At 42.5% G+C, this 26,540-nt stretch overlaps 1 protein-coding gene across 1 annotated transcript in view; it reads right to left on the bottom strand.

Annotated features, from left to right (window-relative positions):
• LOC144483376 (uncharacterized) overlaps positions 1–26,540 on the bottom strand; it is a 490,005-nt gene that overhangs the window by 145,093 nt on the left and 318,372 nt on the right. The gene's annotated exons all lie outside the window — the stretch shown is intronic.

Genomic DNA, 26,540 nt, shown 5'->3' with positions numbered 1-26,540 from the left:
TATAAGCAATTACAGCAAATACGTGGCCAATCCACCTAACATGCACAACTGGACACTGTGGGAGGAAACTTGAACACCGGCAGGAAACTCAGGCACACACGGGGAGAACGTGCAAACGCCGCACAATTACCGAAGGCTGGAATTGAAGCCGGGTCCCTGGCGCTGCGAAGCCACCGCGGCGCCCACTATGCGACAATCACGTCTACTGCAGCGTTGATTGGAAGACAAAGATGTTTGTGGATACATTGGAAAAAACGAGAGCTCCCGACATTGGCAAACTTCCAGCAATTTTGCTAAAGCGTTGTGCTCCTGAACTTGCCGCGCTCCGAGTCAAGCAGTTTCAGTACAACTGCATTACTGTCATCTACCTGGCAAACTGCAAATCAAATCAAGACAATTACCACCAGTCTGCTCTCGGTCATCAGGAATGTGATAGAAGGGATCAACAAACATGGTATCAAAAGCACTGACTTCGCAGTAACCAGCTAACAGTTAATCAGAGAAGGCTGAACTATGCAACAAAGAGAAACCTTCTCCAGTCAGCCTTTGTTCACACATGGACAAAAGAGCTGTTCTCCAGAGGTGTGGCGAATGTGGCTGCCTGTGATATCGAGGCATTTAAAGTGCTCTTCTAAATGGTTCTTAAGTGTTCTTAGTGTTGGTGTTCTCGCCGCTAACAATCTTTCAGGCAGTGGGTTCCAGATTGCCATCACCCTCTGATCCTCTCTGAAGCTCTTTCTCCATACCTTAAATCTATGCCGCCTGGTTGTTCACCCTTCTGCTATGGGGAAACGACTATTCTTATCTGCCAATCCATGTCCCTCAAAATTTTGCACACTCAATCATGTCGGCCCTCAGCATTCAATGCTCAGGCGAAATCAGCCCCAATGTATTTCGCCCCTCTTCACAGCTGAAAATCTCCAGCGTAGTGTCCAGAACTAAAACCACTTGTAGCAGCGTTTGAATTGGAATTCACGCCTCCCCAAAGACTGGAACCTCAACCCAACGTCTGAGACCACTCGGACCCGCTATCACCGAAGTGCAAACGATCACCAGGTATTTTAACGGTATTGCTCGTGAAATAGCTCAGAGGCAAAGAATTTGGTATGAACCATTGGGTACTTCGAGTCCGTTCCGTCAGTTAATCAGAGAAGTGATCCATGCAACAAAGAGAAATCTTCTCCAGTCAGAAGCACAATGAGCGTCAGTGAAGGGCCTGTACGACTTAAACTGTCCTTAGCCTCGTCTGGTTCCTAATCTCCCGCCAGAAATGACAATAAAACTTCCTGTTGAATTTGGTCAGGGTCTTCACTTCAATAAGGGCAGGACATGAGGCGAGACCAGGATTCCTGCATTCTACAGGGAAATAACTGAAATGTGTTTCATGGTTTGGACACGAGCAATAAATCTTCATATCCTGACCTGTAATCAAAACAGCAGTGAAAGTGTCAAACTCTATCCATCAGACCAGCAAGTTATAGCATGTTTTAAAATTTGCTTTATCGACGCTCCTTTTGTTATTTTTAAGCACGCTGAAAGCACACTTGAACCAAAGGGATTCTCCTGAAAAATGACACAATTTGCTTCAATACCAGTAATATGTTCAGCCATTGACAACGTACAACAAATTCGCCACTTCAATTATTACATTATTTCTGAGGGTTCGTAACCGGACAGCAATATTTCTGCATGCTTTTCAATACAGAGTTAGGGAAACGTTTCATAATTTGTATTTTTGCTAAATGTCAACTGATATGCTGAGTATTTCCAGCATTTTCTGATTGCAAAGTCAGGAGTCACTCGGTAGAAACAACAAAAGTGAAGGTCTGTGGTAGAGAGCAAGGCAAGGTGGATTAACTGACACAAGGAATGATAGACAAGGCAACATTGAGCAGGTGATGCTGGAGAGCGGGTGGTCTCGTGGTTCAGATTCAAGGCTTTAACCGCCAAGGCCCAGGCTCAATGACAGGTGACAAATTGTGAAAATAGAATTTCGTATGAAACAACTTGTCTCTTTCTTATTCCTGATCAACTAATCACAACTGTTGTTTCAAAGCAATATGCCAAGACTAATAAGCTGTTCCTCTACTGTAACTTTCTATAATTGTTTCATTTTATCCCCACTGCTGCTGCCTTCACAGTATTTCTTTCATCCTACAACCCATTACTGCAAAATCCACCTTCTTCACTTGTGTTCAGCTCCTGTGACCTCATGGGACTGAGTAGATTCAATGCGAAGATTATCATTTAGTCCGAGATTTGGAGCGAGATCTCGGCGATATTTGTGTCAGTCTGAAATTCCCCCTCCCACCCCCAGGATACACAGAACATTGTCGCTGTCCGCTCTGTAAAAGGGAAGTTGAAGTAAGAGAAGTCTCGATCTAATCTGCACTCTCATTAATCTGCTCTAGTTTCATTGCATCCTCTCATGTTATTTGCATGTTTCCCAATGTTGGAGACCTGCCTTTCAGTGAGCAGAAATATCCCAATCTGGGATTTAATCAATGTGCCTATTGGGAAGATCGCTATATTGTTAGGCACACGGGTGGGAATGAAGTCCCCGGTAATGCAAGGCGGAAGCACTGGGTTACGAATTGTGTCAGAAAACATTTCACCGACATTCAAAATCAGAATGAACATTAATGGTAACTTGTTCCCAGGGATTGTTTTAAATAGCACAATGACAACCTTGCGAAATGTATATTTAATTTAAGCTGTTCATTAGACAGCAAAATACTCTGACCAAACAGACTCTTTGAGCAAAGCGACCTCGAAGCGGAGAGTCAAGATGGGGAAAGTGCTATACAGTAATTCACGCAGGCAAGGGAATATCATCAAAGGACTACGCGTGAGTGAACGAACCATAACTCTATTTTTAGTATAGTTGCAAGTTAAAAACCCAACTGCGGCACAGCTATTCATGTTGCGTGTTCTGTTTTGATTTGATATTTCATTTATGATCCTGTGACTCTTTCTGTGGACACGATATAATTGTTTCTGTTTATCGGTGTGGGAGCGCCCTCTGCTGATCTCTAACCGGAACTCCCAGTCTGGGGTTTTTGTGCGGGGTTCGCTGCATTTCTGCACCAGTGTGGCCTCCATGGCACAGAAATACACGGCGCTGTCAGGCAGAAGAGCCCTGGCGATTTTTGAAGGAACAGTGTTGTTTCCTTTGTGCAAAGCAGCCGAGAACCTATCTGACAAATCCGGAGACGTATCGGTATTGCCCGAGCTATATACCTTCATCAAATATCGCAGAGCTTGCCCGGGATAGTGGATGCACCAGAACACAGTTTGAAAAGCAGCTGTCGAGTATTTACAGTCCAACAATATGTTCTGTCCTTCCAGAGCGCTTCATTTAGATCGATCTTGAAACACTGAAGCTTCAGCATTTATCTCTGTCACAAAACACAGAAGATATTAAATATCTCAGAGCGAAGAGAGCCCATGGAACAGGCATTGATCATTCAAACATTGGCTTAATGCTGAAAATTTTCAGTCACATCAACACTTCAATGAAGTTAATGTGAAAATCCCCTCGTCGCCATACTCAGGCGCCTGTTCGGGTACACTGAGGGAAAAGTTAGCATGGCCAATGCACCTAACCAGCACATCTTTCGGACTGCGGGAGGAAACCTTTTTCCTCTGATGGAGAAATCCAGCACGAGGGGGCATGGCTTTAAATTGAGGGGGGGTAGTTATAGAACCGATGTCAGGGGTAGGTTCTTTACCCAGAGGGTGGTGAGGGATTGGAATGCCCTGCCAGCATCAGTAGTAAATGCGCCTAGTTTGGGGGCGTTTAAGAGATCCGTAGATAGGTTCATGGACGAAAAGAAATTGGTTTAGGTTGGAGGGTCACAGTTTTTTTTTAACTGGTCGGTGCAACATCGTGGGCCGAAGGGCCTGTTCTGCGCTGTAATGTTCTATGTTCTATGTTCTATGTTCTAAACCGGAGCACCCGGAGGAAACTCACGCAGACACGGGGAGAATCTTCAGACTCCACACAGACAGTGGCTGAACCCGGGTCCAAAGCGCTGTAACGCAGCATGACTAACCACTGTGCTACGATGTCGGATTATTCTAGCAGTACTTTTACTATTGCAGTGTAATTTGATGCAGTTGAACGTATGCATGAGAGATAATCCCAACTTTATTTCGTTGCTGGCGATTCGCTTTATTCAATTAATAGTGGTTATAAACGCCCATTTTAAACAAGAAGGAGCCATCTAGATTCCGATAAGATGCCTACTCTAAAATAACAACACAAGATGCAAACATGACCCTGGATTCACATTCACTTCCTATATTCTTTAGTTATTTGCATTTAAATCTTTCCATCGTAATGTTACCCCTTAAGTTCTGGTTATTAACTTTATCAATTATTGCTGCTCCAATATAATGAGTAATTGAGTGGACTCGTTGAAGTGGGAGAGTGGGAGAAATCGGATTGTCTCAACCCTGAACCTTAGGGAAAAGGGGAGAAACAGAAGAAGGTAGAGCCAGTGTGAAGACAGAGACGGTCAGAAGCAGGACAAAGGGAGATAGAGAAACCGAGGCGGAATGACAGAACGAGATACATCGGTCCCAAACGAAAAGAGAACCGGAGAACCCGAGAAATACAGGGAGAAAGAGAAACTCAGAATCTATTAGTCCAGAGACTTGTGACACTAATAAATAAACGTAGATTTGAAACGAATGCAGTAACGTCCTTCCGTCTTCTGAGAATTCGGTGGTTTTCCAGAAAATAACTATGTACCTCGGATCGCCGCCAGATGGAGCTGCCTCACCGCATGTGCGTGTTTACTGCAGGGGCACGAGAAGGATCACAATGTGATACCGATACTAGCTTCATTCTCAGGGTGTCAAGGAGCTCTCGGAAATCTCCCCGCTGGCATCACGTTCTAAATTATGTTATTTATCTTTCGCTTTCTGGAATCGCTTCCTGATTGGATTTAGGCCATTGATTTTCAAGTTGTACCCGTTTGTTCCTGTCACTGTCTATCTCTGTTTCTCTTGTGATCTGTTCGTTTGTCTCTCTTTGTGTCACTCTCTGTATTATCTCTACATATCTGCAACTGTTCCCTTCACCGTATCACCATCTATTTCCCTTGCTGCCCCCGTCTCTCCCTCATTTATCTCAATGTCTGTCCCACTTTTTATATCCCTGTCACTGCCTCATTTCTGTCATTCTCTTTCCTCTTGCTCATCTCTCTACATCTCCATCTCTTCCTCTCCACTTATCTCTCTCCTTCGATCACGGTCTCGGCCTTCGAATCACTCAGTGTCTTTGCATTCGTTTACCTTCATTTCTTAGCTTGGATGTTTCTGTGTTGCTGAACTTGTTTCTCTCAAGGGATCTGCATCTAATCCGCTGTTGTACAATCAGTATATTGTTTTATTTAAATTCGCAACCCGACGAAGTCTACTGTTCAGAACGAAGCGTTCAGTGTGAACAGGTCACGCACATGACAGTGAGATTAATGATCTTGAGAAGCCATCACAAACCTACATAAAAATAAATAAAATTCAATATGAACGATTTAAACCGATCAAATAAAAAACTGCTTCCACCTGAGAACTCTGGGTCTGTACTCGATGCAGTTTAGAGTGATGTGGGGGATCTCTTTGAGGTTTACAGAATACGGAAAGGCCTGGTTAGAGTAGACGTGAGGAAGATGTTTCCATTAGTAGGAGAGTGTTGGATCCGAGCGCACTGCCTCAGAGTAAAGTGGGGGCCCGTTTGAATCGAGATGTGGAGTAATTTCTTCAGGCAGAGGGTGGTGAATCTGTGGAATTGCTTGCCACAGAAGGCTAAGGAGGCCAGATCATTGAGTATATTTAAGACAGAGATCGATAGGTCCTTGATTGGTGAAGGGATCAAACGTTATGGGGAAAAGATGGGAGAATGGGGTTGAGAAACCCCACAGGGATGGCACTCTAGCACAATGGTTAGCACTGTTACCTCACAGCGCCAGAGGCCCGGGTTCAATTCCAGCCTCGGGTCACTGCCTGTGCGGAGTCTGCACATTCTCCCCGTGTCTGCGTGGGTTTCCCCTGCGTGCTCCGGTTTCCTCCCACTGTCCAAAAGTATGTGGGTTAGGTTGATTGGCCATGGAGTTACGGAAACGGGGCCTGACTGGGACTGTGGTCGGTGAAGACTCGATGGGCGGAATGGCCTCCTCCTGCACTGTAGGGATTCTAAACATATCAGCCATGACTGAATGATGGAGCAGACACGATGGGCCGAATAGCCTAACTCTGCTCCTATATCTTATGGTCTTGTCAGCAAAGCTGACTCTTCCGTCACACCACACATTACATTCACTCAAGTGACTGACTCCAGTCTCAGATATTTAATACAGTTGGTCAAAGAGCTTCAGCCAATCACTGAAACTCATTTAAATATTATCTCAATCTATGACGGGTAGATTGCAGATTGTTTGATTGGACGGGAACATTGAAATCAGAAAGTGACGTTAAAAATAGATTCCGTACCGGTAATGCTTGGATTTTTAAAGGTAACCATAGCCCCGGGCTCTGCTGCCGCCATGGAGTTCCTCACCGTATGCATTGTGTTCGGGCTGTTTCTTGTCGGTAAGGATGACTCCAATCTGGTTAAATGTTATCTCGATCTGAAACTTTAACTCTGCTTCTCTCCAGTGATGCTTCCTGACGCTGCTGAGTAATTCAGCCTTTATTTGTTTTTATTTCATAACTCCAGTTATGTAGACTGGACTGTAAAGTGTTAATATTATTTCAGCAGCACGTCCAACACATAGTTTATTTTTCTTCTTGAATACATGTTACAGATCCGAGTGATGGAGATTCTGTTTCTCAGCCGCAGTCTTTCGAGAGGAAAGAAGGTGAAACGGTGACTCTCCGATGTACCTACAGCACAACAGCGAGCGCCTATGTCCTATATTGGTACAGACAGCAGCCACAGAAGAATTTGCAGTTCATTATATGGAAAAGGTCCTGGGATACACAAGAAGAGAGAGGGGAAGTTTTTGGACCAAATTTCTCTGCTGATCTCCAGACCTCGGCTAAATTAACCACTTTAACCATCTCGAGCCTACAGCTGACTGACGCTGGCCGCTATTACTGCGCTTTCAGCCTCACAGTGATAGAAAGCAGTCTCACCCCCGTACAAAAACTGCTTTCCAGCTATCATTGGGTGCTCCAGTCTGTTGAGGTTTGTGCAGAGAATCGCGGAAGGTTACAGCCAGATTGAGCAGCGGCGCTGTCAGCCGCTCCAACACACACCCAGAGGAAACCTCATTAACCTCGGATCAAACTGTCACCCAACTGAATCCAGGATCGGCTGAGACAACACACAGCAGAATCCCATCAGACTGGAAGGTTGATCGGCGAGAGTGAGAGAGAGAGAGTAGCTATCAGTTAAAGAGTTTATGTTTCGTTTCCAATTGTTATTTGCTTCAATTCAGGCTTGGCTGGGAAGATCAGCTTCACCAAGTAAAGGTTGCTCAGACTTAAAAAGGCTTCAGAGCTGCCCGACAGCACCTCATGGACTGCGAGATTTAACCAGGGAACGGGACGATAGAAAAGGGGGCGGGGCGGTAGGGGATATCTCCGGCTGACAAAGGGAGTAATGAAGTTGATGTTGAGGGAGCGAACAAAAGAGAGAACAGATGGGAAGAAATGTACGCCTAAAAACACTTCAATCAAAGAATAGAAAAATAAACATTTAATCAAAACAATGCAGCAGTAAAATGAATGTGGCTGCAAGGTAGATCTGAGCAATATGCAAGCGTAAATTGGTGATAACTTGAAAGGTATGTTTTCCTATCCCTGTACATACTTCCTGTTAAAAACCTGAGCAATGTGCCTATGCAGGTGAGTGTGGCCCAGTTTGTGCATCAGCTCAGTGGCTGCCTGGATTCAGTGATTTGGATTCGGAGACTGTTGGCCATGGAGCTATTTTCGGCATCCTTCAGCGGATCAGCCCTGTCACTGCCTGATCTCTCTGTTTAATGTCGAAGAAATTTCCAAGACTAGGTGGCTGAATGAAGCGTCAGCAGAGCATCAGCTCAGTGCTTGCTAACCCACCATGTTTAAAGATTTGATCAACGGTGCTATGCAGGCAAGTAAGTCCTTAGTCTCTAAGCTGTACACTTCCTATATCATCCAATGCACCTGTACACTTTGAGAGAGCTATAAAAGTCATTGACATAGGCAAGGCTGAGATTGAGCGGAATGATTCAGAGACAATCCAACTGAAGTACAGAGATGAATGCGGGCCTGAGAGCAGTGAATGATACAGAGACAGTCCCTTTAGGTTTTAGAGTAACCAATCATTTCTGTAGCTTATTGGTCATCACGCTCGCCTTACACGCGAAAAGTCACTGGTTTGCAACCGATTGGAAACATAGGACTGCGATGTTTGCAGGATTCAAGTTTGTTTCTGAACATTATCAGAATCTCGATGTTACAGCCATATTATATTTGACGTGACCTCGGCCCCAAATGCTTTCAGCAAATTCAGAAATGCTGCATTTTAAGACGTCATGAGGAATGAAATGTTCCTATTTTGATAAGATGCACATGTTGGCAATTCATTCAGTGTACAACAGAATTCAATGGGTTTATAGGTGCAGACTAACATGTCTGCACCTATAAACCTATAATCACCATCTGAAACATATCTAATGGAATTGTGTGCTAATAAAGCGGACACAAGTGATACTGTAACTGAACTAGAGGAAATGGCAACATTGCGCAGAACAATCTTTTAACATCGTTCATCATAATAGAGAAGTAGCAAAAAAACACTCAGGCAGATGACGAAATCAAGACTCAGTGCGATCTGCTGGACTTCCCTATAGATGAACAGGATTTAGGCGCCAGAATGTTTCACACCCAGAATAAAAGGGGATCAAGTATAACTAATAGATCATTCTTAAACGTCTTCCCTTTTAAGATATTTGACTTTGTTTAATAGCTGCCTGTGCTCAATGTGAAATAAACACCATGGGATCTGTATCACCCAGCGACTCGATTTCTTTTCACACACAAAAACAGAAAATGCTGGAAAACCTCAGCAGGTCTGACAGCGTCTGTGGGGAGAGAATAGAGCCAACGTTTCGAGTCTAATAGATGACGCTTCGTCAGATAACTTTTGTTAACTAAGGCAAAATGCAGAAACTCCTTCTTCAAATTTGGATTGGACAATGACTTCACACGGAGAAAAATCAGCTTCATGGAATGAAAGGAGGAAATACGTTCTGACGAAGAGTCATCTGGACTCAAAACTTTGGCTCCATTCTCTCCCAGCAGATGCTAGCAGTCCTGCTGGGATTTTGCGGCATTTGTTGTTTTTGTTTCAGATTCCAGCATCCGCAGTGTTCTGCTTTAAACTCGATTTCTTTTGTTGGTCAGTCATGTTTGCAATTCAATATTGTGTATTTCAGATAAGTTCAATTCACGATGATAACATTTATATTAATAAATGTACGGATATTAAATATTGACAGAATATGCGCAGTTTAGGTAGATTGGCCATGCTAAACTGCCCCTTAGGTTAGATAGATCATCCAGAGGAAAGCTGTGGTGTTACGGGGATAGGATGTCAGAGGGTCGGTGCATACTCGTTGGGTCGAATGGCATTTTCTGCATTATAGGGATTCTATGATTCTATGAAACATACACTGAGTAGAATTGGTTGATACTATTCGAAGGAAGGTGAGAATGATGCATTAATGATTGAGCATAAATCATTGCTCTCTTAGACATTTGACAGATGAAAGATTTTAAATTTTGAAGTTCAAGATAAATTGAGACATCCGGTCGGATGTAACGTTTGTCTTCTTGTATTCAGTGACATGGGCTGTCAGTTTCACCATTAGAACCTGCAACAACATAGTGGAGTTGAACATTGCAGACAGCCTGATTGCATGGGCTCTGCGATCAGCTGCTTCAGTATAGTGGTTATCATGTTCACCTAACACGTTCTAAAACCAGGAAGAAAAATCAATTGTTTCTCGCTCAGCTTGAGGGACGTTTGTAGAATTTAAATTTCATGCCCAATCTTAATAGACCTGCTAGCTCCCAGGGATATTTATTTGCTCTGACATGGCCTCAAAATTCATTCATTAAAATTAGAAGTGCTGAATATTCATGGTACAATGAGAAGAAAATGTGAGGGAATGCATTTTGGAAGGTCTAATACAAATAGGAAATATACAGTAATTGGCAGAACCCTTAGGACTATTGATAGTCAGAGAGGTCTGGGTGTACAGGTACACACGTCACTGAAAGTGGCAACGCAGGTGGAGAAGGTAGTCAAGAAGGCATACGGCATGCTTGCCTGCATCTGCCGGGGCTTTGAGTTTAAATATTCTCAATTAAGTATTGCAGCTTTATAGAACTTTAGTTAGGTCGCACTTAGAATATAATGTTCAATCCTGGTCGCCACATTGATAGAAGGATGTGGAGGCTTTAGAGAGGGTACAGAAAAGATTTCCCAGGATGTTGCCTGGTATGGAGCGCATTAGCTGTGAGGAGGGGTTGGAGAAACTTGGTTTGTTCTCACTGGAATGACGGAGGTTGATGAGCGACCCGATAGAAGTCGACAAGATTATGTGGGGCATGGACAGAGTGGATACTCAGAAGCTATTTCCCAGGGTGGAAGAGTCAATTACTAGGGGGCATAGGTTTATGCTGTGGGGGGAAAGGTTTAAAGGAGATGTCCGAGGTAATTTGTTTCACAGAGGGTGGTGGGTGCCTGGAACTCGCTGCTCGGGCAGGCAGTGGAAGCAAATACGATAGCGACTTTTAAGGGGCGTCTTGAGAAATACATGATTAGGATGGGAACAGACGGTTATGGTACCTGGAAGGATAGGGGGCTTTGGTTCTGTCGGGCAGTGTGGCCGGTGCAGGCTTGGAGGGTAGAAGGGCTGTTTCTGTGCTGGAATTTTCTCTGTTCTTTGTTCTTTGTAAAATGATGTTCCTATTTTCACACCGTGCATATATAGTCGTTGCTTCTTTCAACAATACTGAGTTTATAGACGGAGATAACAAAGTTAATTTCCATCTAAAACATGTCGAACAGTAGCGTGTGCTCAAAGAGAGAGAGACACAATTGATGTTGTAACTGAACTAGAGGAAATGACAGGGGATCCACCTTTTCAAAAAAGATGCCTTCATGATGGAGAAATGGGGAAAAATATTCAAGACGAGGAATTCAAGATGAAGTGCGGATCCTCTTTTCTGATACATTCCTTTGACCCCCTGATCAAATTTGCAACGCATCAAACATTCTGGCACATTGATACTCACGGCCCAGCAATTGGTATCATTCAAACCGGACCGAATATGAAGTGGAACACGGCAAAAACTGGAAACCTGAAATTAAAACAGAAAATGCTGCGTTATTTCAGTAGGCCTGGCAGCATCTATGGTGAGGGAAACAGCGTTCATGTTTCAAGTTCTGGGGGTTGACGGTCGACGCGGACACGATGGCCGATGGGCCGAACGGCCTCTCCCGTACTGTAAAACTCTGTGTCTCTCTGAATCGTTTTCGGAGCTGGCCAGCAAAAACTAACTCCGCCACCTGCGCCACAAACAAATCAAAACACCTATTTTCGACAAAACGAAGCAAAGGGGTTGCCTACGATTTGAATGAGGGAACCTCTCGCGTGCCCACCAGTTGAAACATCCGAAGCGGGAAGAATATTCCTGGAGCTACGACCCGACACATGAACATTGTTGACCGGAATATAACACATTTGTTTCAATTCAAAGAAGCCCAACCATCTCTGGTAAAAGCTGAAATTGTTGAAAAGGCTCAGCACACAATATTTGCGGGCTGAATGATCATAGAACCATAGAACCATAGAAAATTACAGCTCAGAAACAGGCCTTTTGGCCCTTCTTGTCTGTGCCGAACCACTGACCTGCACTTGGACCATATACCTCCACACCCTCTCATCCATGAACACGTCCAAGTTTTTCTTAAATGTTAAAAGTTTACCACTTTATCCGGCAGCTCATTCCACACTCCCACCACTCTCTGCGTGAAGAAGCCCCCCCTAATATTCCCTTTAAACTTTTCTCCTTTCACCCTTAACCCATGCCCTCTGGTCTTTTTCTCCCCTAGCCTCAGCGGGAAAAGCCTGCTTGCATTCACTCTATCTATACCCATCAAAATCTTATACACCTTTATCAAATCTCCCCTCAATCTTCTACGCTCCAGGGAATAAAGTCCCAACCTATTCAATCTCTCTCTGTAACTCAGCTTCTCAAGTCCCGGCAACATCCTTGTGAACCTTCTCTGCACTCTTTCAACCTTATTTACATCCCACAGAAGATCGTGAGATTCAAACATGCAATTAAAATTTGGAATTTAAAGTGAGTTGCTGTAATGTTGGCCTATTGTCCTGAAGAAAACATCCTAGCTGACGCCCTGTATTGAAATGTGGATGACAGGGGCGCTATTAGAGCAACGATTACAATCAATCTTAATGTATAACACGCAATAAAATTAGCAAATCAATACTTAATTGAGTTTAAGAAATGCAGTGCTTGGTGTAATTTTAACAGAAGGAATGTGCAGTATTTTACTGAACACATAACTGGGTCGATTCTGATGATGACACAGTCAGTTTCTGCTGCACACAGTCAAAGTTCTGTTTGAAATAATCGTGAGTGAGAGACAGCGCCTATTGATATGCTAACAAATGCTTTGTTTAATTCTTAATAACAGAGTCAAGTGCCATTGCAATATGGTCAGGAAAGAGTTAGTGCAATCATACTGACAGGGTCTAGTGTCAGGACAGCTACAACACAAACTTCTGGAAATGCTCTGCGTCTCAGACAGGATCTGAGGAGAGAAACAGTTAACGTTTTAAACTAAATGGTGATGATGAATCAGTCTCCAAAACCCATAATGTAAGCGTGCAAAGGATAAGAATATGTGAAAAACAAACGTATTTTCCTTCTGCTGTGTGACGTGTTGAGTCTTTCTCAGCACATTACATTTAGGTTTCAGATTTTCAGCGTCTGTGGCAGGTTACATTTGTAATTGTGCAGTAGGAACTGGGAACAGACCAGATCGACACTGACTAACTGCAGTCACACAGACTCCTCGGAATGATTTGGGTTCAAGTCTGAGTTCAGAGTATTGACCACATAATAAAGGCCAATGTTCACGATGATACTTTATATTCAATTTCTTTCTGTTTCTCTTATCTGTTATTTTCTTCGACTCAGAATGGGTGAGAGAGCTGAAGAAGAGAGAAACTCTCGACATTTCTCCTTCCAACGATGGACGCCTTCCTGTGACCTTATCACTCTTTTGACGTTTGGTACAGAAATGATGCTTGGACAATGATATAACGAACCATCCAGATAGTCCTATTCTCGACAAGACATCAAATTTAAACATCATCAAGTGTTTATCTAATTCAATTTACAAAGTTACTGTCAAATCTGATTCCATCACCCTTTCAGGCTGCTCATTGCAGTTCATGTCAACTCGTTGTGTAAAAGTAAACAATTATTCTTCTAACGTCATCTGTCTAATAACCTGTGCACACTGGTTAGCGACACTCCTGCCACTCCCACCTTAATGATTTTGAAAACTTTAATTATATAGACTGACAGGGAGATGAAGAGAGATACCAGGAGAGATAGGAAAATTAAAATGAGAAATAGAGACAGGGTGCTGGCAGTTAAAAGCTGAGAACCATTAAAGAGAATGTAACAGAGAGAGAGAGAAATAATAGAAAAATGTGTAAGTTAGCAAGATCTCATTTCTCGCCTCAGAGAACGAAGGGAGCTCAGTGACTGATCCACTGACCATGCAGTTATGTCCTGGAATGGAAGCTCTAAACAGATCACAACAGGCTAATTTGTAAATGTCATCCCAATGTGATCTATGTGACACTGCCGTGACTGAAGACAGATATAGGCCGCCTTGACAGATGTTCTCACCAGATTGTGGTCCATGGATTTATTTTTTTCTCAGAAGTGAGATATACGGTTTGCAACAGAGGAACAGGAAGATGTGTCACCTGGGAATGAAAGAACCGGGGTCAATTTGATGTTATCGCCGTGAACAGACTTCCTGCCTGTGAGGGTGAACTCACTCTGACAGCGTCCAGAACAACCGCACAGAATGCTGCCGGTCTCAGCATTACATTCACCTCCATTCCCATTTCAATGTGTAAAAGAAATGATAATAGTTTGGTTTTTAGCACAGTAATTGAAGGAGAGATGGACTGACGACTATGAATGGGAGAAAAATCAGAAAATTAAAGTAATGGTTTTTCCCACAGAGTGTTATTCTGTAATACAAAAGTTTAAGTGTGAGATGTTTATTGTGAGAAATGTTTCTTCATATGAGAGGGTAGCGAACCTGTGGAATTCTCCAGAGCAGAATGGCGTGGATGCAAAAGAACAAAGCACAATACAGAACAGGAACAGGCCCTTCACCCCACTAAGTTTGTGCCGACACAAATGCCTCCCTAATCTAATATTTTCTTGCCTCTAGATGGCCTATATCCCTCTATTCCCCGCTTATTCATGTATCTCTGTAGGTACCTCTTCAACTTTTGTTCTAGATTCTGATTCCACCGCCCCCTCCTGCAGACAGTTCCAAGCATTTACCATCCTCCATGTGAAAAATTTGCCCCTTTCATTTTTTTTAAACATACCCCCTCTCACTCTCATCTTATGTCCCGAGTAATTGACCCATCGGCCCCGGGAAAAAAGACTCTGACGATCCATTCTATCCAAGCCTTTCGTAATCTTGTAAATATCTATCAGTTCCCCACCCACTCCCACCCCACTCCCTCCTCCTCCCATCCTTCGACGCTCCAATGAAAACAATCCAACTTTGTTCAACATTTCTTCATAGATCATATCCTCCAAACCAAGCAGCATCCTAGTAACTCTTTTCTGCACACTTTCAAATGCATCAGCATCCTTCCAAGTCACTGAATATATTCATGAAAGATCTCGATTTTTGATCAGATTTAAATGATATCAAAGGGCATGAACAGAAATCAGGAATGTGGCCTTAGAGATAAATGACCAGCCATGATCATGTTGAATGACGGAGGAGGCTCGAAGGGTCGAGTGGCCTAGTCCTGCTCCTTTCTTTCCTTGTTCCTATATTCCTATTCACCCTGCCTGCCCTACATATGACTCCAGTTACACATGACGTCATTGTCTCTTAACTACCGAAGAAACCATTCTATTCTTTCAAAACTGCTGCAGAAATTCAAACAAGAATAAAACCGATGACAGGGCAGGTTTTCAATAGGTGATTCACAGCCACCTTCTCAGGGTGGGCAATTAATGGTGAATTTTTCAGTGATGCTGGCATCCCGAGAATAAATAAAACAGAGCAAAATACTGCAGGTTCCTGAAATCTGAAACAAAAACAACAAAATAGATACTGAGCAGGTCAGTGGGGATCAGCTGAGAGAGAAACAGATTCGCATTTCAGATCGATGATAAAATGCAAAATCTCACTGATATAATTCTAAAGAGCAGAACTCTACGCACCGAGGGGAATCCTGAAGAAAATGACTGGGTTGTTGGATCTTGCAGTGGCCCAGAATCCTAAAGAGACGTGTAGAATTTTGAACTCCAGAATTCTTGCTTTCCTGCAATCCATCCCGTAGGATAGAGCCTGTAGAAAGTACACTGTCAGACCATCAATGAACGGTTTTACTTGGTGAAATCGGAGCATGATGCTCAAAAACCAGAAGACAAAATCAACTGAGGGCAGATAGAGGAAGGGATTTCATAGGTTGAGAATTAACTTTATTTGATATATAAAATGGCCAAGTGGAAACCTTGTGAACAATTAAAAGAAGAAATCCCTTACAATCAATTTTTATTGCCACTGTAAACTTTATGTAAATTGCATTGCTTTATTTGGGAAATCAAACAGTCTGTTCTATCAATTATAATCTGTATGGATGTTATCAAAATGAATCTCAGAATGAAAATATCCTCGGCCAATATGCATTCTTCAATAATAATCACAATTTCTTTGGCCATTTATCTCATCAAGGTGTGTGGGAGCTTGCTGTGCACCAATTACCTGCTGTATTTCCAACATCGCGACTGTGACTAAATTCAGCAAATGTACCTCAGCGAGTTTTAAATGCTTTCGGGCGAAATGAGGTCGGGTAAAGCATTTTGAAAATGGAAGTTCTTTTCACATGTCAACATTTTAAATGTTAATTTTTGATATGTTGAAACCTCTGAAATTAATGTGAATAAAGGTCAGTCCTCTGGCTGATGCTTTAACTTGTGTAGTTCAAGTAGATTAAATCGCCATTCAAATTGACTTTCAATGGAACCCACAAGCCTGTTCACAAATGCTTCATTTATTATCAGGACTTTTTGAACTGATTCTTAAGTTGAATGTATCTTTTATTTTTAATTAAATAGCATCTGGTCTAATTGGTGTTCAAGAAGCTTCTAATCATTTTGAACCACCTGTGAATATTCTTAAAATAAATCGCTATTGTGAGTTGAAACTAATCAATAGGTGGCGGTTTATCTGGTTTTGCTACCATGAACATTTCACTGTAACCCAGTGAGGTGTTTATGTAAATAAATACAGAAATAGAAATCCCAGATTAGATTGTTGACTGAAAACAAAACAAATATTTCGCCATTTGCACAGCACAGAAATAGAGATAAATGTGCAAATCAATCAACGTATTCCGGTAGTTTTTATTTTTTGAGACATTTTTCCTTCGTCAGTTATATGTGAAAAATAAGCTATGATCATATCTGCGATCAGAATTAGGAAAAATTCCCGCTAATTTCGAACTATAATCACACGACAAATATGTTTGTCGAGATTTCCTGTGTTTTATCTGTTTCTCTGTGTCTTCCTCCTGTCTGGTTCTGTGCATTGTGTCTTCGCACTGCGTCATTGTCTTCACTCCAGAATATGAAGTTAACTTTTAGCCGATGTACCACCTTAACCTTATTCATGCGCTTCTTGGTAAATGAATTCTGTTCAGTCAATTGAATCCGTAGAGGACGCTGTGCTTTAAAATGTGCGTTGATCATTTCCTGTATCTGACCCGGGCTGTGCCAGCCATTTCTATGTTTGAATGGACAGAACATAGGATGTGTAGCTGACGCTAAGCTGCACTGGACCTGTCCTGCGAGGGTTTGCTATTTACTGTGTAGAAGGAGATTGCCTCTGGATCTAAACTGTGCTGTAAATGATCTGGGTTTGTTTGACTGGACAGCGCAGAGGGAGATTTACACTGTCCTAGCACCAACGTCAACCTCCGTTGGGAATCTCTGAAGGAAGAGTACAGAGGAAGTTATCCCTAGAGTCTTAAATTCATAGAGATATACAGCACGGAAGACGACCCCTCAGCGCAATTCCTCCATGCCGATTAGGTTTCCTCAACTGAACACGTCCCATTCGCCTGCATTTGGTCCATATCCCTCTAAACCTTTCTTATCCATGTACCTGCCCAAATGTATTTTACATTTTGTAACTGTACCTGACTTTACCATTTCCTCTGGCAGCTCATTCCATATACGCTCTGGTACACACTGAGACATGGACAATGCAACAGTTAGGTGGATCACATAATACAAAAATAACAGAGAAGGGCACACACTGAATATCCAAATACATAGACTGGCGCAGAATTGACAAAAGCAGGATCAAGTTTATTAGAATCTCATGACCTATTAGAGCACTGACTGTAACCAAACCACATGTCATACAAGCAGGATGTTGTTACAGTTTACTGCACTTCATAAATGTTCCAATGCATCAAGAATTCAGACACGGCCTTTTGCCATATGACTTGATACATGGTTCGGTACAGTCATAACTATGAACTTAAATAGGGGCTTGGCCTCATAAAATAATCGATAGAATCATAGAATCCCCATAGCGCAGAAGGAGGCCATTTAGCCAATCGAGCTTGCACCGACAACAGACCCAATCCCCGTAACCCGACACATTCACCCTTTTAACAGCCCTGACACTAACGGGCAATTTAGCATGGCCAATCCACATGAAGCCACATTTTTGAACTGTGGGAGGAAACCCACGCAGACACGGTGAGAATGTGCAAACTCCACAGAGGCAGTGACCCGAGGCTAGAATTGAACCCGGGTCTTTGGCGCTGTGAGGCAGCAGTACTGACCACTGTGGCACCGCACCGCCCCGGACATGAACAACTGATGTTAAGCCGAGTATAGAAACAATGGAACAGGGCCTGCTGTAATGTGACCAGAGACATGGCCTGGTGTAATATAAACAGAGTGTGTGTGGGAGGAGGGTGTGTATAAGCAGAGATCTGATATATTTACAATTATTGAATGGGATATTGGTGTCACTGGTAAAATCCACATTTCTTGCCAATTCCTAATTTCACTTGGGAATGGTGGCGAGCCTTCTTCATTTTGTTCCATCCTGAGTAAATATACCCACAGTGATGATCGGAAGGTAGTTCCAAAATGTTAATCCAATGAAAGTGAAATAAAAATGGTGTAGTTCCAAGGCAAGATGGTGCGTGGGTGTTAATGGTAACTTGCAGGTAATTGTATTCACAGGCGTCTGCTGCCCTTGTCCTTTCAAGTGTTAGAGTTGCTGGGTTTGGAAAGTGCTAACGAAGGAATGAGTTACTCGATACCAATTGTCTATGATGAACACTGCTAGCATTGTGCATCTATTATGCAGGGAGTGAAAGTTTTAAGTGGTGGATGGGTTAATTCATCGAGCCGGCTGCTTTTTGCTGGGTGGTATTGAGCTTTTTGAGTGTTGCTTCAGGGGCAAGAATCAAGAAAGTAGAGAATATTCAATCACACTCCTGACCTTTGCCTTGTAGATGATGCAGTGTTTGGGAATTCAGAAGGTGAGTGACTCGCCACACAATTCCCAGCCTCTAACCTGCTCTTTAGCAATATTATGTACATTGCTGCCCAGTTGTTTTCCATCGGTAGTAATTCCAAGAATGATGATAGTGTGGGTTTGAGCGCTCGTAATGCCATCTAATGTCAAAGGGAGAACGTTGGCACCTCTCTTACCTGAGAGTATAATTGCCAGCCAGTTGTGTCGCGTGAATGTTACTTTCCACTTCCTTGCCAAAGCCTGAATTTTTTCTCAGTCTTTCCGCTTATGGAGACCGACTGCTTCAGCATCTGAGGAGTCACAAATGTGCAATGTTTGTGGAATGATTAGTGAGCATTGCACGTCTGACCTTGCAATTAAGGCTGAATATTAGGCCGAGGATACAATACTGAGGAATTCCTTCAGCAATGCCCTGTGACTGAGATGGTTGGTTTTCAAAAACAACAACTATCTTCCTCAGTGTTTGGTATGACTCCAACCAGTGGAATGTTTTCCCCCGGATCCCCATAGACTGCTGTTTTGCTCGAACTTTTTGATGTCATCATCGGTGAAGTGCTTTGATGATGTCAAGTGCAGGCATCCTCGCCTCACCTCATTAAATCAACGATTTTCACGATATTTGGACTAACTTTCTAGATTTAGAGATTTTAGAGGTTTGTAGCATGAAAGCAGGTCCTCCGGCCCAACTTGTCCATGCCGCCTTTTTTTTAAACCCCTAGGTAGTCCCAATTGCACGCATTTGGCCCATAGCCCTCTATACCCATCTTACCCACGTAACTGTCTAAATGCTTTTTAAAAGACAAAATTGCACCCGCCTCTACTATTACCTCTATCAGCTTGTAACAGACACTCACCACCCTCTGTGTGAAAAACAAATGCCCCTCTGGACACCTTTGTATCTCTCCCCTCTCACCTTAAACCCATGCCCTCTAGTTTTAATCTCCCCCACATTTGACAAAACATATTGACTATCTAGCTGATCTATGCCCCTCATTATTTTATGGACGTCTATAAGATCACCCCTAAGCCTCCTACGCTCCAGAGAAAAAAGTCACAGTCTATCCAGCCTCTGTTTGAAACACAAATCATCAAGTCCCAAAGTTAAGAAAAATTCAATCAAATTTGTGAGACATGATTTTCCACTCACAAAACCATGCTGACTGTCCCAAATCATTCCTTGCGTCTCTAAGAGCGTGTAGATCCTGTCTCTCAAAATATCTTCCAACAACTTACCCACCACAGATGTGAGGCTCACTGCCCTATCGTTCCCTGGCTTTTCCCTGCAGCCCTTTGTAAACAAAGGTATAACATTTGCCACTCTCCAATCTTCAGGCACCTCGCCTGTGACTATCGATAATTCAAATATCTCTGCCAGGGGACCCGGAATTTCCTCCCGAGTCTCCCATTATGCCCTGGGATACACTTCATCAGGTCCCGGGGATTTATCTATCTTGATGCGCTTTAAGACTTCCAGCACCTCCTTCTCTGTAATATGTATACTCCTCAAAACATCACTCTGTATTTCCCCAACTTCCCTTACATCCATGCTTAGTTTAAACTTAAATCATTTCTGGAACCAATATGCTCCTGGTGGGACCAAAACTGAGGATCATTGAGCAGATTGTTGCTGAGTGAAAACTAATTGGTAGGATGATTCTTGACACTTTCCATCATATTGATCGAGTGGGGACTCATGCGGCGGTAATTGGCTGGGTTGGATTTGTTCTGCCTTTTGCGACAGGGCATGTCTGCCAATTTTTCACACTGTTGGCTATATGACAGTGTTGTTGCTGTAGTTGAACAGTTTGGTTGGGGCGCAGCAAGTTCCAGAGCACAAATCGTCATTACTTTTGCTGAAATATTGTCAGTGCCTATAATCTTTGCAGCATCCAGTGCATTCAGCATGGAGTTAGATCGCAGAACAGCTAGGATCTTATTGAATGGCGGAGAGGGCTCGAGGTGTTGAGTGACCTACTCCTGTTTTTTGTTGCTATGTTATCATGTAATGTGAATTGAACTGCTTGGAGACTGGTATATGTGATGCTCGGGACTTCTGGGGCAGGCCGAGATGGGTCATCCTCTCAGCACTTCAGGCTGAAGATGGGAGCAATTGTTTCTGCCTTGTTTGTTTGCACTGACGTACTGGGTTCCGCGTCATTAAAAATTGGGTTTTTACTTGAGGCTTCTGCTCTGGTTATTTGTTTAAATGTCCACCACCATTCAGGGCGGCATGTGGCGAAACTGCAAATTTCGATCCTTCTGTAAAAAATCGGATCAGAGTGATTATTTGATGTAAACATTGACGTGTACTGTTGCAATATTAATTTAAATAGGGTGTCGTGTAATATAATCAGAGGCAGAGCCTATTATAACATAAATACACATGGAGCACAATTCAAAATGAACAGACCCGGGGCCCAGTGTAATATTTATTGAGGCAGTGCCTGCTTCATGTAATTCAAACCATCAAGCTTTCAATTCCATCTGCGTGCCAAGCCCTGTAATTGCAACTACTGTGAATATACGGCTGTCAGGTTTGATCTTTGATATTAATGTATTTAGAATGCATCCCCATAAATGTAATACCGCATCGCCTTTTTTGCGAAGTGCCAAAATTTAAGGTGCAACGAATTGCAGGTGTACGTTGATGAATAATGCAGCTTAAGTGTGTGCCCCGCAAAGATCTGTCTTGATGCCTCAATTATTTACAAGATTCATTAATGGCTTGCATAATGGCATAGAACATCAAATATCCAAACTTATAGACAAGACAAAATTGGGCAGCTTTGTAGATACTGTTGAGGACAGTATAAGGATTTTGATAGATTGTGCGAATGGGCAAAGGTTTGGCATATTGATTTTAACATGGACAAGTGTGATGTTAGCCATTTCGGATCAAAAATGAGAGATCAAGATATTATCAGAAGGCAAAACGTTAAATATAGTGGATGTCCAACGAGATTTGGGGTTTCAAACCTGCTTAAAATGTCACGAGCAGCTGCCGAAAATAGTCCAGCTTGTCAACTGAATGCTGGCTTTCATGCCTAAAAGACCGGAGTTTAGGGATGCAGATGTTGCGCTGCAGATGTGCAAAAACCTAGATAGACCCCACTTGGAGTACTGTGAGCAGACATGGGCACCATATGGAAGGATGTTGTCGCTCTGGAGGGGGTTCAACGCAGGGTTTACAAGAAATGGCAGCTGGATAACAGGGGTAATGCTATGAGGAGAGATGAGACAAATTAGGCCGTTATTCTCCCGCATTCAGAAGGTTGAGTGGATCTCTGATAGATGCCCAAAAAATATTTACATTGAAGGACAGGGTGAATAAGGATAAAGTATTTCCACCAGTTGAAGGCTCTAGAACAAAGGGTCGTGTTCTGAGAATTAGTGCCAAGCCGTTCAGGAGCGACTTTATAGAACATTTCGACACGCAGAGTGGCAGAGATTTGGATCTCTCTTCCGCAAATGGCGCTGGATGCTCGTTCAATTGTTAGGTTTACATCTGAGATAGGCAATAATTTATAGAGCAGAGGTAGCAAGGATTATGGGTCTCGGGCAGGTACATGGAGTTAGGCCACAGATCAGGACGATATATTTCCAAGTCAGGTCCATGAATGACTTGGAGGGGAATTTCTAGGTGATTCCCCAGGGTCCTCTTCCGCTTGTGCCTCCAGATTGGAACGGTCGTGTGTTTGGAAAGTGCAACCAAAGGAGCCTTGGCAAGTTCTTGAAATGAATCTTGCATATGGCACACAATGCTGCTATTGTTCGTCTCTGGGACAGGGAGTGCATGTTTGCAAATGCTGTGCCAGTCAAGCTGGCTGCTTTCTCCTGAATTGTGTAAAGCTTCTTGAATGTTGCCTCAGGTGCACACATTCAAGGAAGTGGAGTGAACCCCATTACACTACTGACTTGAGCCTTATAGATGTTGAAGAGGCTTGGGGAGTCAGGGGGTGAGTTACTCACACCAGGATGATTTGATATTCCAGCCGGAGCATTTGCATTCCTTGTTCATTCAATGATTAGCCAATGGTAACGCCAAGGAAGTTTTTAGTGGGTATTTCAGCTTTCACAATATGATTGAGTACCAAGGGGCGATGGGAAGATTTCTTCCTTTTGGAGATGGTCGTTGCCTGAGGCGAATATTACCAACAATTATCAATTCACACAGATAGATAATTATATTCACAAATTACTATTAATTCAAAAAGATTAAAAAGCAATTTTCACTAATCATTATCAATTCACAAAGAGAAATAATTATTGTAAATTATCATCAATTCACTATGATAAAAACAATTTCACCAATTATTTGCAGCATTTTATTTGATACAAAATATAATTTCAATTCATTTAGAGTTACAGAGTCATCGAGGTTTACAACATATAAATAGGCCTTCCGCCACAACTTGCCCATGCGCTCACATTTTACCACGAAGCCGGTCCCAATTGCCCGCATTTGGCCCCTATCCCTCTATACTCATCTTAAACATGCAAAAGTTTGATGCTTTTTGAAATATCAAATTGTACCCGCCTCTACTAATGCCCTAGCTGCTCGTTCCAGACAGTCACCAGAATTGCCCCTCTGGACACTTTTGTATTTCTCCCCTCTCACCTTAAACATATGCCCTCTAGTTTTAGACTCCCCTACCTTTGGGAAATGACGTTGACTATCTGCCTTAGCCATGCCCCTCATTATTTTATAGACCTCTATATGATCACCCCTTAGCCTCAGACGCTCCAGGGGAAAAAAGGTGCTGGTGATCTAGCCTCTCGTTCTAATTCAAACCATGAAGTCAATGTTGCATCCTAGTAAATACATTTACTGCACTATTTCTGGTTTAATAATATCATTTCTATAATAGTCTGACCAGAACTGTACACTGTATTCCAAGTGTGGCCTAACTAATGTCCTGTACAACTTCAACAAGAGGTCCCAACTCCTGTATTTAATGTTCTGACCAATGACACCAAGCATTTTGCACGACCTTGTCTATTTGTGACTCCACTTTCAAGGAGCTATACATCTGTAGTCCTAGATCTATTTGTTCTATAATTCTCCCCAACGCCTGAACATTAACCGGCCCCGAATCGAGCTACCAAAATGTATCACCTCATATTTTTCTAAATGAAACTCCACCTGCCATTCATCGGCCCACTGGCCCAATTGATCAAGATCCGGTTGCAATCCGAGATAACCTTCTTTACCGTCCACTATGCCACCATACTTGGTGTCAGCGACAAACCTACTAATCATGCCCCATAAATGCTCATCCAAACCATGAATATAAATAACAAATAACAGTGGACCATGCACCTTTTGATATAATTAATTGAGATTCAAACTTATTGAGACCACATTGGCCTTTCTGTGAATCAAATATGTTCCAGAATTCAATGGGAAAATAAATTAATTCAGACCGAGGATAATGACCAGCTACCCAGCAGCCTCTGCACTTCATTGAAAAGTGATCACCTCATCATCTCACAGAAACTCACGATATATAACTGGGGCGTGCGATCCGTTTTTTAAAGCGACTGTATAACTGAAACTATCTGTCCCTATTGTGGAGTTTTGGAATCTTAAAATCCCGATTTGGTGTTACATTGTTTTGGAACGCAATTAAAAAATTGCATCTGTCCAGTAACTTTCACGATATTCCTGTTCCCATATTATTAACTTTTTAGCCTGTTACTTCCCCAATATGAATGATGATAAGTTGAGTAATTTGTTGCACATGAAAGGGCCACATGTTCCAAATGTTACAATCCTCCCTCCTCAACCTAATTATGTCCCCTCTTTCTATCTTGGATATGAAGACTGATCATCAGCAGAGGAAATACAGGAATATCTCCAGACTCCTCTCAAAGAGGTTCAGCTCGTTTGTTCCCGTTAGCCCGGGGGTGAAATTCACCCAGAAAAGCTGGAAGGACAGAAGGTTATAGACTGACACAAATGAAATACAAAATCTGCATCAATTTCTGAAGTAGTCAAACACAAATATGAGAGTCTAGAAGAGCAAAATTTAAAAATCATCGATCGTTACATCCATCATTCCATTCACTGGTTCCTCAATCAAAATAATCAGGCATCCAAATATCATTCATTCCTGCATCAACACAATCATTTGTTTATTTTAGGAAAGATGATGGTGCAATATTAATGCAAGACGCCCAGGCTGATGCTATGGGGACACGAGTTAAATCTGACGTTGGCAGCTGGTTGAATTTGAATTCAATTAATACATTTGGAATACAGAAGAATGGTGATCATGGACACCTCTCTGATTCACCAATTAAGGAAATCTGCCATGCCACCTGTTCTCACCAGGATGTTTCTCCAGACTGACAGAAATGTGGCAGACTCGTCAATGCCTTCCGAAACGGCCTAGAAAACCAATCATTTCAAGGGAATTAGGGAGAGGAAACAAATGCTGGAGTTGCAAGACTTTCCACAGCCCATGGAAGATGAAAGGGAAAGACAATACAAACATACATAATTATGTATGCAACATGTAATCTCCCTGTGAGTCAACTATCACTGTCTGCCTGTATTTATTTCTGTCTGTCCATCGCAATGTTCAGATCTGTTGGATAGCTCATCTTTGGTACCAGTATCGTGTCAGAGAAGCTGGATAACTTTCCTTTCTTGAGAGATGAGAATAATTCATATAGGTTTACAACGTCGGAAAATTTAATTGTCTGCAGTACCATTGCAGGCTATATTTGTTTATAAAGAGTCCTCATTGAAAATCCGAAGAGTTTGAAGTTGGCTTAAGTACTGAGTTAAAACATCTTTGATTTACTGAACAACACCCCAAGATGCTTCCTGTAAACAACTTTGGGCATTTGGCAGCAGGCTGGATTGCTGCCAAATACTGTGTGGAACAGATTAGCGCGAATCTGAATGGACAAAATAGGATTCAGCCATTTAAACAATAAATGTTTCATTCTCATCTCAACCATCTAAACAAATGTTTTAAATAAATGTCATGTTCATTCTGTGATTAAATACTATCGGAAAATATAAATTGGCAAGATGATATTTTATTTGTACAACTTCCAAGTAAATGTCATTCCAATAATTAAAGCCTGGATAAAAGCAAATTACTGCGGATGCTGGCATCTGAAACCAAAGGACAATGCTGGAAAATCTCAGTAGGTCTGGCAACATCTGTCAGGAGAGAAAGGAGCTGATGTTTCGAGTCCAGATGGCCCGTTGTCAAAGCAATTAAAGCCTTTTTGCAAACAACTTCATGAAAATGCGAGGGAGAAATGTTGATGGTCCCAAATCCCCAGCCTAATGAGATCAGTGTGGTGGCAAAAAAGGAATAGAAATAAAATTAAAACCATAAAACTGCCTTGAACAGCGGGGATTCCTGGGATATTCTCAGAGTTCTGCACATCATTTCAATGGCAGCGTCTCTTGTACCTGTTTAACACTGGGTACTGTTCGACAGCGCAATGTGATTTGAACATCGCTCTCATAGCTGCTCTCGTCGCTCTCATAGCTGCTCTCGTCGCTCTCATAGCTGCCAATGAGTGGAGAAATGACAAGTTCAGAACGTGATTCAATGGAAGACAAAACACTTATTCGCGTGATATTTGGCAATATGCCACAAAGCACTGATATCTTTTGTTCCGAATACAGTGAATGTTAGACAGC

This window comes from Mustelus asterias, unplaced genomic scaffold (assembly GCF_964213995.1).
Source record: "Mustelus asterias unplaced genomic scaffold, sMusAst1.hap1.1 HAP1_SCAFFOLD_63, whole genome shotgun sequence".
Lineage (NCBI taxonomy): Eukaryota > Metazoa > Chordata > Chondrichthyes > Carcharhiniformes > Triakidae > Mustelus > Mustelus asterias.
Note: the sequence above shows the minus strand (reverse complement) of the source record. Positions and strands in the feature narration are given on the sequence as shown.